The following is a 16,124-nucleotide window of genomic DNA, read 5'->3' on the forward strand; positions in this document are numbered from 1 at the left end:
TCATTACATACTGTGTGTGTGTGTGTGTGTGTGTGTGTGTGTGTGTGTGTGTGTGAGAGAGAGAGAGAGAGAGAGAGAGCTGTGCATGAAGTGTGATTTTATCGTGGTGGAAGCAAAACAGCAAAAGTCAGAGGCAATTCATGATGATGTTTTTGTGAAGCGTAGTTCGGATCTTCTTTGGTTGCTGGTTCAGTCAAAATTGTTTGGAGAGAGATCAAACTAACAGCAAACTAACAGCAAAAAAGGACGTAAACACAAAGCGCGGATCCGCTGACACATCAGAATCAGTGAGCTGTTGGCTTTCAGCCCCGACCGTGTCCGCGTACGTGCCGTCGGGTGAGAAAGGCGACATCTCACTGATTCTGATGTGTCAGCGGATCCGCGCTTTGTGTTTACGTCTTTGTGCAGAATCCGTGTACCTGCTCTCATTTACTGTTTTAGCTGTTTGGTGGTTGTTGAAATTTAGTGAGGTTTAACCTGAGATTCTGGCATTTCGGGCAAAATACATTTATATTAAAAAATCAATTCAGTATTTTAATGAATCGATAACACGTTATCCAACCTAGAATCGATTTTAATCGATAAATCAATAATCAAAACCCACCCCTCGTGCTTATGTACGTCTGGATAATGACACAAACTAGTGTGTAGCGCTGCACTCTTTAATAAACTAAAAGACAGAAATCAGATTATAGGATCTGTAGTGTTGTTTATTTATATTATGGTAATTATCATTAGTGATATTTATTACTGTGTGTATTAGAAGAGATGAGATTTTTAAAAAAAAATCTCTTCGTTGCTGGTTCCATCGAAGAAGAAATGCTCAAGTAACTATGTAGCACGTACGTAAACCAATTCCACAACACAGTGTGATTGAGGAAATCAGCTGTGTTTGCTGCCCATTTTATTTCGAATCTGGCGCAAACCGGCGAGACAGTTCCTGAATCAGTCACATGGTACGGACTGCCCGCGAGGCCTCGAACGTCACTGCATACGTAATCAAAGCGAGCCTCGATACGCGCTTCACAAAAACACCCCCGACATTACCCGACACACGATTCGACGCTTCAACACACAGGACACATCACTACTGATCGTGTATGCCCGCGGGGGTCAGTGTTGACGGTTGCTTCTGTTATTGTCCTGCAGGTGGAACGAGGGACCAGAAGGACAGCACGCACAGGGTGTGAAGGAACTTGACAGCGGGGAGCACGAGCGCGGACGTCGGAGGGGAACACACACACGGGAGTCTAGGGAGCAAAGGGGATTTTGTGTGCATCTGTTATTTACCTCACTTTAAACAAACGCACTGTTTTCACTAAAGAGTCCAGCTTTCGGGTCCTCCTTCCCCACATCCCGTGACATTAGCAGCATATTAGTCAGCTTAGAACACGCAGGTTCTAAGGGATTCAGGGATTTAAAAATAGATACGCAAAATGGGGCGTGCCCGTTCCGGCCGGCTTTAAAGGGTTAAAGTGAAACGGCAACATTTTACTCCTCCCCTCACGTCACTCAAATGCAACAAAGCAGGAAACATGATGTTTTTCTTCCTCAGTAGGGAGGAAGAAAAACGCACAGAGAGATGCACAGACGATCAGACTGAGTTCAGACCAAACTAGCAGCTTCCTCTGAGTGAGTCCAGCTACAGGAGAGAAAAGTGGAAAACTCCAACACTGCTGCTTCAAGCTGCTGACGCTCCACACACTGAATGTGAGTTTGAGCAAAAACACGACTCAAAGGATGTTTCAGTGAAGGTGGTAGAGGAGGGAGGGGAGCCAGGACTGACTGTACTTCCTGTCTGCTGTTTTCAGCTTCACTCACAGACTCAATGGCTTCCAGATCAGAGGAGGATCTCTGCTGTACAGTCTGTATGGAGGTCTTCAGAGATCCTGTTATTCTGTCATGTAGCCACAGCTTCTGTAAAGACTGTCTGAAGAGATGGTGGAAAGAGAGACCAACACACGAGTGTCCACTTTGTAAGAGAAGATCTTCAAAGAAGCATCCACCTTCAAACAAGGCTTTAAAGAACTTGTGTGAGTCGTTCTTACAGGAAAGATATCAGAGAGCTTCAGAGGCTCTCTGCAGTCTGCACTCTGAGAAACTCAAACTCTTCTGTCTGGACCATCAGCAGCCAGTGTGTGTCGTCTGCAGAGACTCAGAAAATCACACCAATCACAGATTCAGACCCATCGATGAAGTTGCACAACAACACAAGAAACTTCAGGAAACTCTGGAGCCCTTAAAGAAGAAGTTAAAGGTTTGCAAACGAGTTCAAGTGAAGTTTGGTCAAACAGCAGAACACATTAAGGTCCAGGCCCGACACACAGAGAGGCAGATTAAGGAGCAGTTTAAGAAGCTTCACCAGTTTCTAGCAGAGGAAGAGGAGGCCAGGCTGGCTGCACTGAGGGAGGAAGAGGAGCAGAAGAGTGGGATGATGAAGGAGAAGATGGAGGCTCTGAGCAGAGAGATAGCAGCTCTTTCAGACACAGTCAGAGCCACAGAGGAGGAGCTGAGAGCTGAAGACGTCTCATTCCTGCACAACTACAAGGCTGCAGTGGAAAGAGTCCAGCGCTGCCCCCTGCTGGATGATCCACAGCTGCCCTCAGGAGCTCTGATAGACCAGGCCAAACACCTGGGCAACCTGACCTTCAACATCTGGAACAACATGAAGGACATGGTCTCCTACACTCCTCTCATTCTGGACCCAAACACTGCTGATCCAGACCTCATCCTGTCTGAAGATCTGACCAGTGTGAGAGGAGGAGAGAGGCAGCAGCTTCCTGATAATCCAGAGAGGTTTGATCATTCCTGCTCTGTCCTGGGCTCTGAGGGCTTTAACTCAGGGACTCACAGCTGGGATGTTGATGTTGGAGACAGTACACCATGGGGACTGGGTGTGTTAGCAGAGTCTGTGCAGAGGAAGGGAGAGATATGGTCTGGATTATGGAAAATATGGTTTGATGAAGGTGAATACTCAGCATGGTCACCACCAGGTCCTCTCACTGATCTCTCATTCCAGAAGAAGCTCCAGAGGATCAGAGTGAATCTGGACTGGAACAGAGGAAAGCTGTCGTTCTCTGATCCTGATACTAACACACACATACACACCTTCACACACACTTTCACTCAAAGGATGTTTCCATACATTAGCACTGTTGATGAAGTGAAGGTGTTGCCCATGAAGGTGTCAGTGTCAGTGGAGCAGATGAGTTGAGGATGATGATATTTCTAATGTTGTTTCCTGTCAGTGAATTGAAGCTGTTAAACTGCAGCTGTCCTCCTGCTGCCTCGTTGTTCCAAAGCTCTTTGTTTCTCTTTTAGTTCTCACTGTTTCTTTCTGTTTCTGCTGTCCACCTTTTCACATGGAAAATCATTTCACTGTTTCTCACTGAATGACTCCCCAAACTAGATCTGAAATTCTATCAAGTTTCTAATCATTACAAGTGATTCATGTTTCTATTTGATGTGTGTAAATGGAGATGAGTTAGTTTGCTGGGATATGGACTGACATGTGTTGAATGGGAGGAGCAGTTTGTTGTTGTCTTCTTGTCTGTTTATGACAACAATAAATATGTTGTTGAAACAATGATTCATGTTTAACTCCATATATGAAATGTTTCTGATATTTGAATTCTGTTTGATTAAAGACTTTCTTCATGACACAAATGAGATTTCAGTGTATTAATAGAACTAAATAAGCTCAGAGTTGAAAGGCTGGAGTATTATGTACGTGCTTCACTGTCAGTATCTTCAGGGGGATTCAAAGGGAAACATCAAACTGCTGTAATGAGATAAACTAGTTGGGCTGAACACACTTATCTGTAGTTTGTCTCCATCCAGGATCATCAGAATATAATGAACATGTGTGAAGAGCAGTGTCGGGTAAGTTACTTTAAATTAGTAACTTAGTTACATTACTAGTTCTATCAAAAGTAACTCAGTTCAGTTCAATTCAATTTCATTTATATAGTGCAAGGCTCTTTATATTGTACAGTAGATAGCACAATAATAAATACAGAGAAAAACCCAACAATCATATGACCCCCTATGAGCAAGCACTTTGGCGACAGTGGGAAGGAAAAACTCCCTTTTAACAGGAAGAAACCTCCGGCAGAACCAGGCTCAGGGAGGGGCGGGGCCATCTGCTGCGACCGGTTGAGGAAAAAGAAGGAAAACAGGATAAAGACATACTGTGGAAGAGAGACAGAGGTTAATAACAGATATGATTCGATGCAGAGAGGTCTATTAGCACATAGTGAGTGAGAAAGGTGACTGGAAAGGAAAACCTCAATGCATCATGGGAATCCCCGGCAGCCTACGTCTATTGCAGCATAACTAAGGGAGGATTCAGGGTCACCTGGTCCAGCCCTAACTATATGCTTTAACAAAAAGGAAAGTTTTAAGCCTAATCTTGAAAGTAGAGATAGTGTCTGTCTCCCGAATCCAAACTGGAAGCTGGTTCCACAGAAGAGGGGCCTGAAAACTGAAGGCTCTGCCTCCCATTCTACTTTTAAATACTCTAGGAACAACAAGTAGGCCTGCAGTGCGAGAGCGAAGTGCTCTAATAGGGTGATATGGTACTACAAGGTCATTAAGATAAGATGGGGCCTGATTATTTAAGACCTTGTATGTGAGGAGCAGGATTTTGAATTCAACAGGATTTAACAGGAAGCCAATGAAGGGAAGCCAAAACAGGAGAAATATGCTCTCTCTTTCTAGTCCCTGTCAGGACTCTTGCTGCAGCATTTTGGATTAGCTGAAGACTTTTCAGCGAGTTTTTAGGACATCCTGATAATAAAGAATTACAGTAGCGCAGCCTGGAAGTAATAAATGCATGAACTAGTTTTTCAGCGTCTCTCTGAGACAGGATATTTCTAACTTGTTGATTTTGTTTATATGTTGATATTCTAAAAATCTTTACTTGTTGATCCCATATTGTGTAACTAGTCTGTCAAATGGAATAAATTCTGTTCCTTCTAATATATGTTCTAAGTATTTGATTCCTTTACTACTCCAATCTGGAAAGTTTATCACATTATTGTTTTGTAATATGTCAGGGTTGTTCCAGATAGGTGTACGTTTGCATGGGATTATTGAAGACTCCGTCAATTTTAGAAACTCCCACCATGCTGTCAGAGAAGAGCTTTTGAAGCATTCATGTCGTTGGATGTTTGAGCTGATAAATGGTAGGTCTGAAATCTCTAGATTATTGCAAAGTGCTTGTTCTACATCTAGCCAAGGTTCGTCTAAGAAGGTATGTTTTAGCCATCCTGAGATAAATTGAAGCCTGTTGGCTAAGAAGTAGTGCAGAAAGTTAGGTAGTTCTAATCAACAAATTAAATCCATAGTAAAAAAGAAATTTAAACCCGGTCAAGCTGAACTACAAACACTATCAAGTGTAGTACAATTTCTTACTCTTAAAACCCCAGAATTACTTTCCAAAATATACAGAATGCTTTCTAAAACAGATGAATCGTTATCACTTCCTATTGCAAAATGGGAAGCGGATTTATCAGTTAACATAGACCAAAAACTTCTGGTCTCAGATAAAAACCTTTCATCTAATTAGAAATCCCAGTCTTCAATTAATTCAATACAAAATACTACATAGAGTGCACTATACAGGTCATCGGATGTTCAAGATGGGCTTTACGTCTACCAACTGCTCACACTGCCAAACCAATTCACCGGACAGTTATATCCACGCTCTTTGGTTCTGTCCACCAGTTCAGAAGTTTTGGCGCGAGATATGTGAAGACTTATCAAAGTGTCCGAAATGTAACATTCCAACTTCCCCTTTAGTGTGTTTGTTGGGCAGCTTAGATAATGTCACTTCAGAAAAGAATATAGCCCATATGGTTTTCACTGCCCTATGCATAGCCAAGAAAACAGTCCTCATGAACTGGAAAAATAAAAATAATCTTAATTCTAACCAATATAGAAATCATCTATTAGATTACATTAGTCTTGATACAGCCTCTGCCACCACATCAGATCAATTGCTCTGGGCTCCTTTGATCAGCTCCATCACCTAGTGGGGGTGGGGAGTCATAGTTTGCTGTTGTGATTGGTGTGGGGGTAGGGACAGGCTTGGGGCGTCGGGGGATTCCCCAGAAGCCTCTTCTTTGGAGGGCTCAACCCGGGGTTGCGGTCATGGCCTGTTAAGGGCTCTGTTGGCTCTTAGGTGATGGTTTCCTCATGGCTGCATGCAGCGGGGCTAGGGGAGGGTCTTTGCTGACGGACGTGGGTTACTGACCTGGGAGCCTGGCTCTCCCTGGGTTGGTCCGGGGCAGGCGGGGGGTTCTGGGGGTGATCCGTCTCCGGGCTGGAGCCCTGGCTGGGCCTTGGGGACTGGGGTCCTGGTTGGTGTGTCACCGGGGTTGTGGGCGGGTGGGTGTATGGGGGCCCAGCCCTGGCGCAGGGTGCCGCCAGTGCATCGAGCCACCTGGGGGGCTCTTCACCTGGTGGGGGAGGCTGTTACATCTTGCAGGAGGTCTCCTCTCTGCAGGTGGGGAGAGATAAAAGAGAGGTCGAGGAAGATCTCAGCCTGGGTGTCTATTGTCTTGTGTAGTCTAGAAGATAAGTGGATGACGGGGTGGGTGCAGTTTTCTCTGTGGTGGAGTCGGATGGGCTGCCCCGGGCTCTGTGCGGCCGGGCGGCGCTGCTGAACTGGGCCACGGTCCGGATGGGCCTGGGCCCCCTTTCCCTCGTGGGTTGCAGGGTGTGGGGGTGCCTACTGGGGTCAGCGGGGGAGCTGGCTGGTGCCTGGAGCCTGGGGCTTGCTCAGGCTCTTTCGGGGGTGGGGTGCCCTTGGCCTCTCAGCCTGGGGCTCGGTCACTCTGGCACAGCTGGCTGCCAGTGGAGCTCACATCACATCACGTTCCGGGATAGTGGCACGGTTGCCCCTCTGTTGGTCTTCCTTGGTCTTCTTTGCTCTTGGGGCCTCTGGATGTCTGGGCCTTGATCTCCTCCATACCTGCTTCATGCCCAGGAGGATGGGGCTATGGCTCCCCACACTCTCTAGCAGATCATTACATGAAGGAACCTTTTAAATACAAGCATGCTCACGCTCACAGGTATGGAACGCCAGGAATGCCATAATGAATTAATTAAATACACCATTAAATAATTAATTAAATGTGGCAATAATTAATTAAAATTGGAATTAATTAATTAATTTGCGGATGATGTGGTTCTGTTGGCTTCATCAGGTGAAGGCCTCCAGCTCGCACTGGAACGGTTCGCAGCCGAGTGTGAAGCAGTGGGAATGAGGATCAGCACCTCCAAATCTGAGGCCATGGTTCTCAGCCGGAAAAGGGTGGAGTGCCCACTCCGGGTCGGGGATGAGTTCCTGCCCCAAGTGGAGGAGTTCAAGTATCTCGGGGTCTTGTTCGCGAGTGATGGGAGAAGGGAGCCGGAGATCGACAGACAGATTGGTGATGCAGCTGCAGTGATGCGGACGCTGCACCGGTCCGTCGTGGTGAAGAGGGAGCTGAGTGTAAAAGCGAAGCTCTCAATTTACCGGTCGATCTACGTCCCTACCCTCACCTATGGCCACGAGCTGTGGGTAGTGACCGAAAGAACGAGATCGCGGATACAAGCGGCAGAAATGAGCTTCCTCCGAAGGGTGGCTGGCCTCTCCCTTAGAGATAGGGTGAGAAGTTCGGCCATCCGGGAGGGGCTCAGAGTAGAGCCGCTGCTCCTCCACATCGAAAGGAGCCAGTTGAGGTGGTTCGGGCATCTGACAAGGATGCCTCCTGGGCGCCTCTTGGGTGAGGTGTTCCGGGCATGTCCCACCAGGAGGAGGCCCCGGGGCAGACCCAGGACACGCTGGAGAGATTATATCTCTCGGCTGGCCTGGGAACGCCTTGGTGTTCCCCCGGATAAGCTGGAGGAGGTGGCTGGGGAGAGGGAGGTCTGGGCTTCTCTGCTTAGGCTGCTGCCCCCGCGACCCGGCCTCGGATAAAGCGGATGAAGATGGATGGATGGAAAATTGGAATTAATTAATTAAATAAATAGTTATGACACATGTAATTAATTAATTATTGACACAATTAATTATTTATGTATTTCACATTTTAATTATTGATATTGATATTGATATTGATATACCTTTATTAGTCCCACAAGGGGGAAATTTCATAAGGCTGCCGACCTATTGCACGCAATGGCGGTGCCATCTTACCCTCCGACCATACATACATTACACAAAACATCACATGGGGAAGACAGGTCAGAGAGATATAACATGGAAAAAGCACCACACGAGGAAAGATAAGGAGAAAAAAATAACTCCCCCCAGACTGAGCTCCAACAGGGAGATCAGTTTGCACATAGCACATGAAAAAAACTCTTAATACACCAAAGAAACACATGACAAGCAACAGGGGCGGGTAAAGGGTGAGAGACAGCCGATTTAGACAGTACATCCGGGCCTGCAGCCTATGCGCTGGTCTCCATGATCCACCGTCAGCATCGGAAGGGAATAAGCGTCGAAGGCATTTGGAAAGGGAGGGGGGATGAGTGTGTGCATATCAGTATGTATGTGTGTGCGTGTCCAGAGTTCAGCTGAGACAGTGTCCTTCGCCCTGCCAGGCTAAGTAAACAGTCTTCCAGCCAACCTAGGTGGCCTTGCATGGAATGGGAAGGAACAGACTAAACACAGTCTGTAATCAGGGTGTTGTTGTACAGCTCCAGCCTTGCGACCGCAGCTGGCGCCAAGAAGGTATCCGCATGAAGTGATGGTGCTTTTTACTTTAGTGCGAACAGCTTATATGAATTTCAAAGCAGTTCTACAGTCCAACACTGGTCTCTCAATCTCCCGTTGGAGAGCCGCGAGCTTCGCCATACTTGCGTTCTGTGATGTTGTCATTCTTGTGCTCAAGGAGCCGATTCTGAAAAACTCACGACAGTGTGCCTCCCCGAGATGTCATCCAATTTGCGCTCAGAGATGTTATTCCGAGCGAGCCCTTCCGAGATGTAATCCAGTCTGCACTCAGAGATCTTATTCTGAGTATTCACAGCAGCCGTAGCCTTTCCAAGATCTTATCCGTGCTGCACTCAATGAGCCCATTTTGAGAAACTCACGCCTCGTCCCATCGTTTCAATTCCAGCGGGCAGCCTTGTGGGGGTTTGAACAGCCGGTTCCACTTTCTTAATTCTTCGATAAGCCAGGGCCAAGCCAGCTCCGATCAGCAAGAACCCTGTTACCATGGTCCCGAATAGATAGATATCTTCAGCACTCAGGCTCACCCAAGCCCAGACTTCTCGTTGAGAAAGGGGTGTCAATTGCATTCAGAGACCACTTGATCAAATCCATAATTCCTCTTTTAGGTTTTAGAAAACAGACTGTGAGAGATTGTTCCAGGGAAAAGTAAGTAAAAACACGAGACAAGGACAGAAGAAGCTAAGCAGGGAAGCTAAGGGAGAGGAGGAGGAGGAGGAGGAGGAGGAGAGGAGAAAAATGCGACCGCCTTCGTCAAGAGCAAGAGCAGAGAGATTATTGACACATTTAATTAATTATTTATGTATTTCACATTGGCCACCAGGCCAAAGCAATGGTTTTGACTCGATCAGCGTTAACCCCGCCCCCTGAGTTTGATGGGTGAGGCTGACAGATAAAATTAATTCATGATGAGAGCCAGGCGCCAGGACTGCCAAAATGAAATAAATAACTATATCATTAAATAATTAATTAAATGTGTCAATAATTAATTAATTACATGTGTCATAACTATTTATTTAATTAATTAATTCCAATTTTAATTAATTATTGCCACATTTAATTAATTATTTAATGGTGTATTTAATTATTTCATTATGGCAGTCCTGGCGTTCCATACACAGGTATACATAATTCTATTAATTAATAGAATAAAATAATTAATAAGGTATACATGCTCTCACAAACAAACTACACCCTTTTTGGCTGCTACCTCAAAGCACACTGTGTGCTGTCGATCTTACGTGCTGCCAATAATATTTAATATTTACTGTTACATTCACATAGATCATCGCGATGATGTTTATTATATTGCTCTCTTTTTCTTTGCTTGTTTTCTCTTTTTTCTTTTTCAACAGGTGATCCAGGTGATTGATATATGTATTTTATGTCTGTTTGCTTTGTTGGTTTTTGGTTTTTGCCCTTTGTTACCGTCCCTCTTCCCCGCTCAAAATGGGACAGGCAAAAACAAAATAAAAAAACTTCAGAGATGTTGCACAAATTGAAGAAAGCAGTCTTATATATTTGTTTATATATATATATATATTGTTTCTATCTGCACCAAAGCAGATAGAGTGAGGCTTCAGAGTGTGGTCAAGACAGCACAAAAGATCATCGGCTGCCCTCTCCCCTCCCTGATGGACATTTATTCCTCCCGCTGCCTCAGCAGAGCAGCAAACATTATCAAGGACAGCTCCCACCCTGGCTTCAACATGTTCAGCCTGCTTCCCTCAGGGAAGCGCTACAGGTGCATCAACACAAAAACCCACAGACTCAAAAACAGTTTCTTCCCCAAAGCGATAACCACCCTGAACTCACACATGCACCGATAACACAGCCCCCCACTTCCCACTTCCTCTATGGACCACCACTATTTATACCAATTCCATGTGCAATAACTCAACTGTACATACATAACACTATTTATGACATATTACTTACGGCTTGTAAATTGTACATTTTATATATATATACATCTTCTTCCCTATGTTAATACTGTCCATATGTATATAGCACTGCAGAACTGTACCCCCCCCCAGCATGTTTACACTGAGTAGGAGATGCTCTGTATCTCATTGTACAACTGTATAGTGACAATGAAGGCATTCTATTCTATTCTAATATGTGTGTTGAAGGACATGTCCTGGTCAAAAATGACTCCAAGGTTCCTCACAGCATTACTGGAGGCCAAGGTAATGCCATCCAGAGTAAGAATCTGGTTAGATACCATATTTCTCAGATTTTCAGGGCCGAGTACAATAACCTCAGTTTGATCTGATTTAAGAAGCAGAAAGTTAGCGGCCATCCATGTCTTTATGTCTTGCAGTTTAGCTAATTGGTGTTTGTTATCTGGCTCCATGAATTGATAGAGCTGGGTGTCATCTGCATAGCAGTGAAAATATCTACTATGTCTTCTAATGATACTGCCTAGGGGAAGCATGTATAATGTAAACAGAATTGGTCCTATCACTGAACCCTGTGGAACACCATAATTGACCTTAGTGTGTGAAGAGGACTCTCCATTTACATGTACAAATTGGAGTCTATTAGATAGATATGATACAAACCACTGCAGCACAGTACCTGTAATACCTACAGCATGTTCTAATCGCTCTAATAGGATATTATGGTCAACAGTATCGAACGCTGCACTGAGGTCTAGCAGGACAAGCACAGAGATGAGTCCACTGTCAGAGGCCATAAGAAGATCATTTGTAACCTTCACTAATGTCACGGTTTGACATGGCAGACCGTGGGGATATGGGGAATGGAGGACCCAGGCGCGGTGCTCTTAGTACAAGCAGTGCGTTTATTTACAGTGATGGAAAAACATGACAATAAATCCCGTGCTCTCCCGACTCCCATGACGTGTCCTCTTCCCAGTGTTAGTGTTCCTGTCTCCGCTTCTCCGTGATGAGCACCCCGTGCTCGCTGCCCTCTCGTCTCTCGCTACTCCTGGGGACATAAGAGAGAGGCAGCTGTCAGACACACAATAATGCAGGAGACTCAAACTAAGAACTGGTCGAGAGACTAACGTGAAGCCACGCAATGATCCAGCGTCGGAGAGAGCTCCACCACACTCTCAAGTAGCTCCTCCGACGAGGCCTGATCAGCTGCAGGTGTGACATGGTCTTCAGGTGTGGCCAATCACCTGCCAGGGCCACACCCACACACACATATGCAGGGAGAACGAGGGACAGCAATACAAAATACATATATTATAATATTAGTCCAAAACTGCTCAGGGTCCCTGGGTGGCTCAGACCCAGGACCCTGACAACTAAAGCTGTTTCTGTACTGTGATGAGCTCTGAAACATGACTGAAACTCTTCAAATAAGCCATTCCTCTGCAGATGATCTGTTAGCTGTTTGACAACTACTCTTTCAAGGATTTTTGATATGAAAGGAAGGTTGGAGATTGGCCTATAATTAGCTAAGGCAGCTGGGTCTAGAGATGCTTTTTGAGTAAAGGTTTAACTACAGCCACCTTGAAGGCCTGTGGTACATGGCCGATTATTAGAGATAGGTTGATCATATTTAAGATCAGTGTTGAGTAAGTTACTTTAAATTAGTAACTTAGTTACATTACTAGTTACTTCTATCAAAAGTAACTCAGTTACTTCAAGTTACTCGTTACTTTCAAAGTAACTAGTTACTAGGGAAAGTAACTTTGGTTTTACTCAGAATTCTCTTGTTAATGTGTTGCTTCCGTAACTGGATACCCAGCCAGATTGCCAGTCTTCTAGCTTGCTTACTTGCCACAAGTGCACTGTGCCACCTACCAACAGAAAGGAAAAAATAATGTGCACATTTCCACGAGAGAAATCCCACGCCTGGACCGTCGTTGACCGCCGCCATGATTCTAGCCTGCTTTTTACATCCAACACAAAAACTGCAGTCGTGGTGCTTTTGATTGTACTCAGAACTTGGAAATTCTGCCTTCTGAATAGGAAGATGTAGGTAACACCAGACTGCAGATGAGCTGCATACAGAGCTGGACTGGGACAAAAAATATCGGCCCGCGCATTTTGACAAGAGACCGGCCCACCATTATAGGAAAAATCATAAAGCCTTTGAATGAAAACAAACACTGTTGTGACAGTGATGTACACTGTTCTGATGGTATATATGTATCAATCTATCAATCATTTGTTGTAAGATTCAGATAATTATTTTTTCAAAGCGAGACATTTTAAGTGAGAGTAAGAAAGAAAAGTATTTCTTTGTGCCCCCCTTTCCCTGTTAATGCCCTACATGGACCCCTGGCAACACTTTGCTAGACCCGCCCCTGCACAGTTACCAGCTGTCAGCTACTTAGAAAAGGATGCTGGTGTTATTTGTCTCTCAGAAACAGTTCATAACTTCCCTTCAACTCATTCATGTCACCTAAAAGGTAAACCTGTTTCTCCATCACCTGTTCAGCTCTGATGATTCAGTAAGGACATCTCCTGGTTTCATCTTCATGTTTCCCTCTCACCAGATAACCAAACCGATATCATGACCAGCAGCTTTACAGCTGTGGCTCCAGCAAACATCAGCTGATACTAGAAATTAATATTAAATAAATTCTAACAACAGCTGATCAAGCTTAAACGTGCTGCTGTTGTTTAACGCGACATCCGCTGGTTTCCTCTTTCTGGCGCAAAGTGGGCGATGAATAAACAAGAGAGAAAAGCTGATCAGCTGATCACTGATCAGTTTCATGATTGAAGTAGAAACAGGAGAGAGAGGGGGAGGTTACCACAAATTGTTTTTTTCATTTAGTTGAACTTGAAATGTTTGTCTGTAGGTAAACAATTAGTATTGTACAGTCAGAGATATCAAGTTAGTCTTAATACTGCAGACTTGCAATGAATAAGTTGTCCTAACAGTCATCTTAATGTGGTGTCGCGAATATGAGATAACCGGGGACGGTTACTAAAGTAGTGACAACGCCACCTGGGGGAGAGCGCCACAACCCCAGGAAAGATTTCTCTAGCCAATGAGAGGACTGCACTGGCTACCAAAGCCCACAGACTCGTTATTTAAAGGCAGAGGGGAGACAAAGAAAGTTTATAATTCAAAAGTTTATTAAGAGAAACTTCTAAAACATATAACTATAAGATCTAAAAGCACCTAGGGTAGCAGGGGTGAGAGAGTAAAATAATTAAAACACTTTATTACCAAACGATGATTAAAACGACATACTCCCTACCACAATGCTACCCTAAAACAAGCACAATATGTTAAAAGAAGCAACTAGACAAAATGGTGGAGACCGGCCACTTGAGGAGGCAACCTATAGGGAGGAGTGCCCAAGGGTGCCACCAATTACTCACCCGTGTGATTTCACAGCAAACCTCACTCACACTAAACTCTAAATGGTGCAATCTGCCTATGCCCGGTGTGTACACTCGCATGCATCGGGGAGGGGATTCCACCTCACGTGCCTAGCCTCTAAACAAGCGGCCGCACCTCCACTAAAGCAATAAAGGAAAAGATAAAACATTAAACAATCAATAAAAGATCTACATAAAACCACATCCCAAATCACTATACTTTATAAAAGTAGTGCATAACAAACAAAACGGCATCTGACAAGACAGCAGCAGTCTAATGCACACCACTCTCTAAGGGCAACTGAGTAGCTTTCCTTAAGAGATATGGGGAGCTCAACTGCCTAGTGCTGCAGCCACCTTAGATTGCCAAGACTGCCAAATGCCTTCTCTCAGTAGTGAAGCGCAGCTGTTTCTTATAGCCAGGTAATTGTCGGCTGAAAGGTGTGGATGTCAGTGGTGCGTTTAGGGACATCATGTAACATCCTAACCCAAAATCTACTTCACTACATTAAGTAAGCTTTACTTACCTTTTTTGAGGCAACGAGTTTCCTTAGTTTTTTTTAGTTCTTGGAACTAATTAGATTTTACAGTGTATGACAGCTACAGGTATGCTCTCACTTAACCTCCGATTCCCTCCCAGTACTAGAATCGGTAGTAATATAGTTTTTGTGGCTTGTTGTAGCGCGGCAGTTTCTGTTTTATTCCAGCGTTGCGGAATAAAACAACCTCCGGTCATTCACAATAACCGGAGGCTAAGGTTATATTTATCTGTTGTTTTAGGGTTTGATTGCTGCCTTCACCTCTCCGTGGCAAACTGCCCGACCCTAATCGGAAGAGTGAAACGCCTTCCCAGCCGCTGTTGTGAGGGCTCCTCCTCGGTGGAGCCTGCTGTCTTGTCTTGTCGTGAAACTGTTTTTATTAAGTAGGCTTATTTTTTTCTGGTTCGCCTGGTTTTATTTTATTCTGGATTGTTGCTTGTACCCACGCCTCTGTGATCGGGCTGGAGCGATCCTCTGCCCGAGTGTCGTGCTGGGAACCTTAAACTGCCTCAGTTGCTGATCTCAGCCTGTGGGGAGCCAGACCGGCTTGTGATCGAGGCCTGGACAATTACCACCAGCACGAGTTGTAGTTGGCTCATGGGGCGTAAGCCTTCCAGTGGTGCGCGTGTGTGCGTCTTCTTTTATTAAAGTTGGTTTTAGTTTTTATGATCTGTAGCGAGCCTGATGCTCAGTGTCCTTTTATTTTTTTAACGTAACAGTGTGTGCTAACACTGAAGTTAGCAGTTTGTTTCCTAAGAGCTGCTGGGACAAACCACCGCGACCGGCTGCAGAGTTTTAGTTAAGGTGGTTCTAATATGTGACCTTTTGAATTATTTACAGGGATTTATTTTTCATTTAAAGCATCATTTGTGAAGTTTTTATGTTCTTTGTGTAACGTTTAGATATAGACACTGCCAGGCCACTTTATTAGGTACACCTTGTTAACTGCAGGTTATAACCCCTGCTGGAAACATCCCCACAGATTTTGATCCTTATTGACATGACAGCACCACACAGCTGCTCCAGATGCTGCAGGATGCTGGTCAGGGCTCTGAAAGTGAAACTTTACTGAAAGTAAGAAACCTGAGAGGAAATAAACTTTGGACTTTAGTAAGCTGAGCTCTGAAGCTGTGATGGAGCTCAGTCGGTGTGAAGGCGGCTGCTGTGTAACAAATGTTTGTCTGAGGTGCTGCGACTGATCCTGGTCATGTTTCTTTAAAGAAGTCGGTGATGAAGCAGGCTGTGCAGTCCGAGCTCTTCATCAGTTAACAGTCCTCCAGAGCTGCTGCAGGGAGCTGACTGTCCTCCAGGTGGCACTAAGTGAAAACAGTCCAAAAGAAATTAACTTGGACTGTTTTTTGAAGTCTAAATAAAATGAAATAAACTTTATAGATACATTTAAAACCAGCTACTCTGTGACTTTACACACTCACACTGTTAGTTTAGTTTTCACAGAGTTAGTCTTCTTTTCTGGTTGTGGATTGGTTCGTCAGGATTTCCCCCTTTAGAGGTTTAAAAACAATCTCTGTGTTTAAATATTTTGAC

General features: G+C 44.7%; 1 long non-coding RNA gene across 2 annotated transcripts; it reads left to right on the top strand.

Annotated features, from left to right (window-relative positions):
• Positions 1-896: 896 nt before the first annotated feature.
• LOC106098677 (nuclear factor 7, brain) lies at positions 897-3,874 on the top strand. 2 transcript variants are annotated; one of them, XR_001224949.3, is made up of 2 exons: positions 897-1,710; positions 1,812-3,874. It is a non-coding gene; the product is annotated as a nuclear factor 7, brain (long non-coding RNA). The 2 variants fall into 2 exon arrangements; XR_003219088.1 differs by having other exon boundaries at positions 1,824-3,874.
• The last annotated feature ends 12,250 nt before the right edge of the window (positions 3,875-16,124 follow it).

This window comes from Oreochromis niloticus, linkage group LG3 (assembly GCF_001858045.2).
Source record: "Oreochromis niloticus isolate F11D_XX linkage group LG3, O_niloticus_UMD_NMBU, whole genome shotgun sequence".
In the NCBI taxonomy this organism is placed as follows: domain Eukaryota; kingdom Metazoa; phylum Chordata; class Actinopteri; order Cichliformes; family Cichlidae; genus Oreochromis; species Oreochromis niloticus.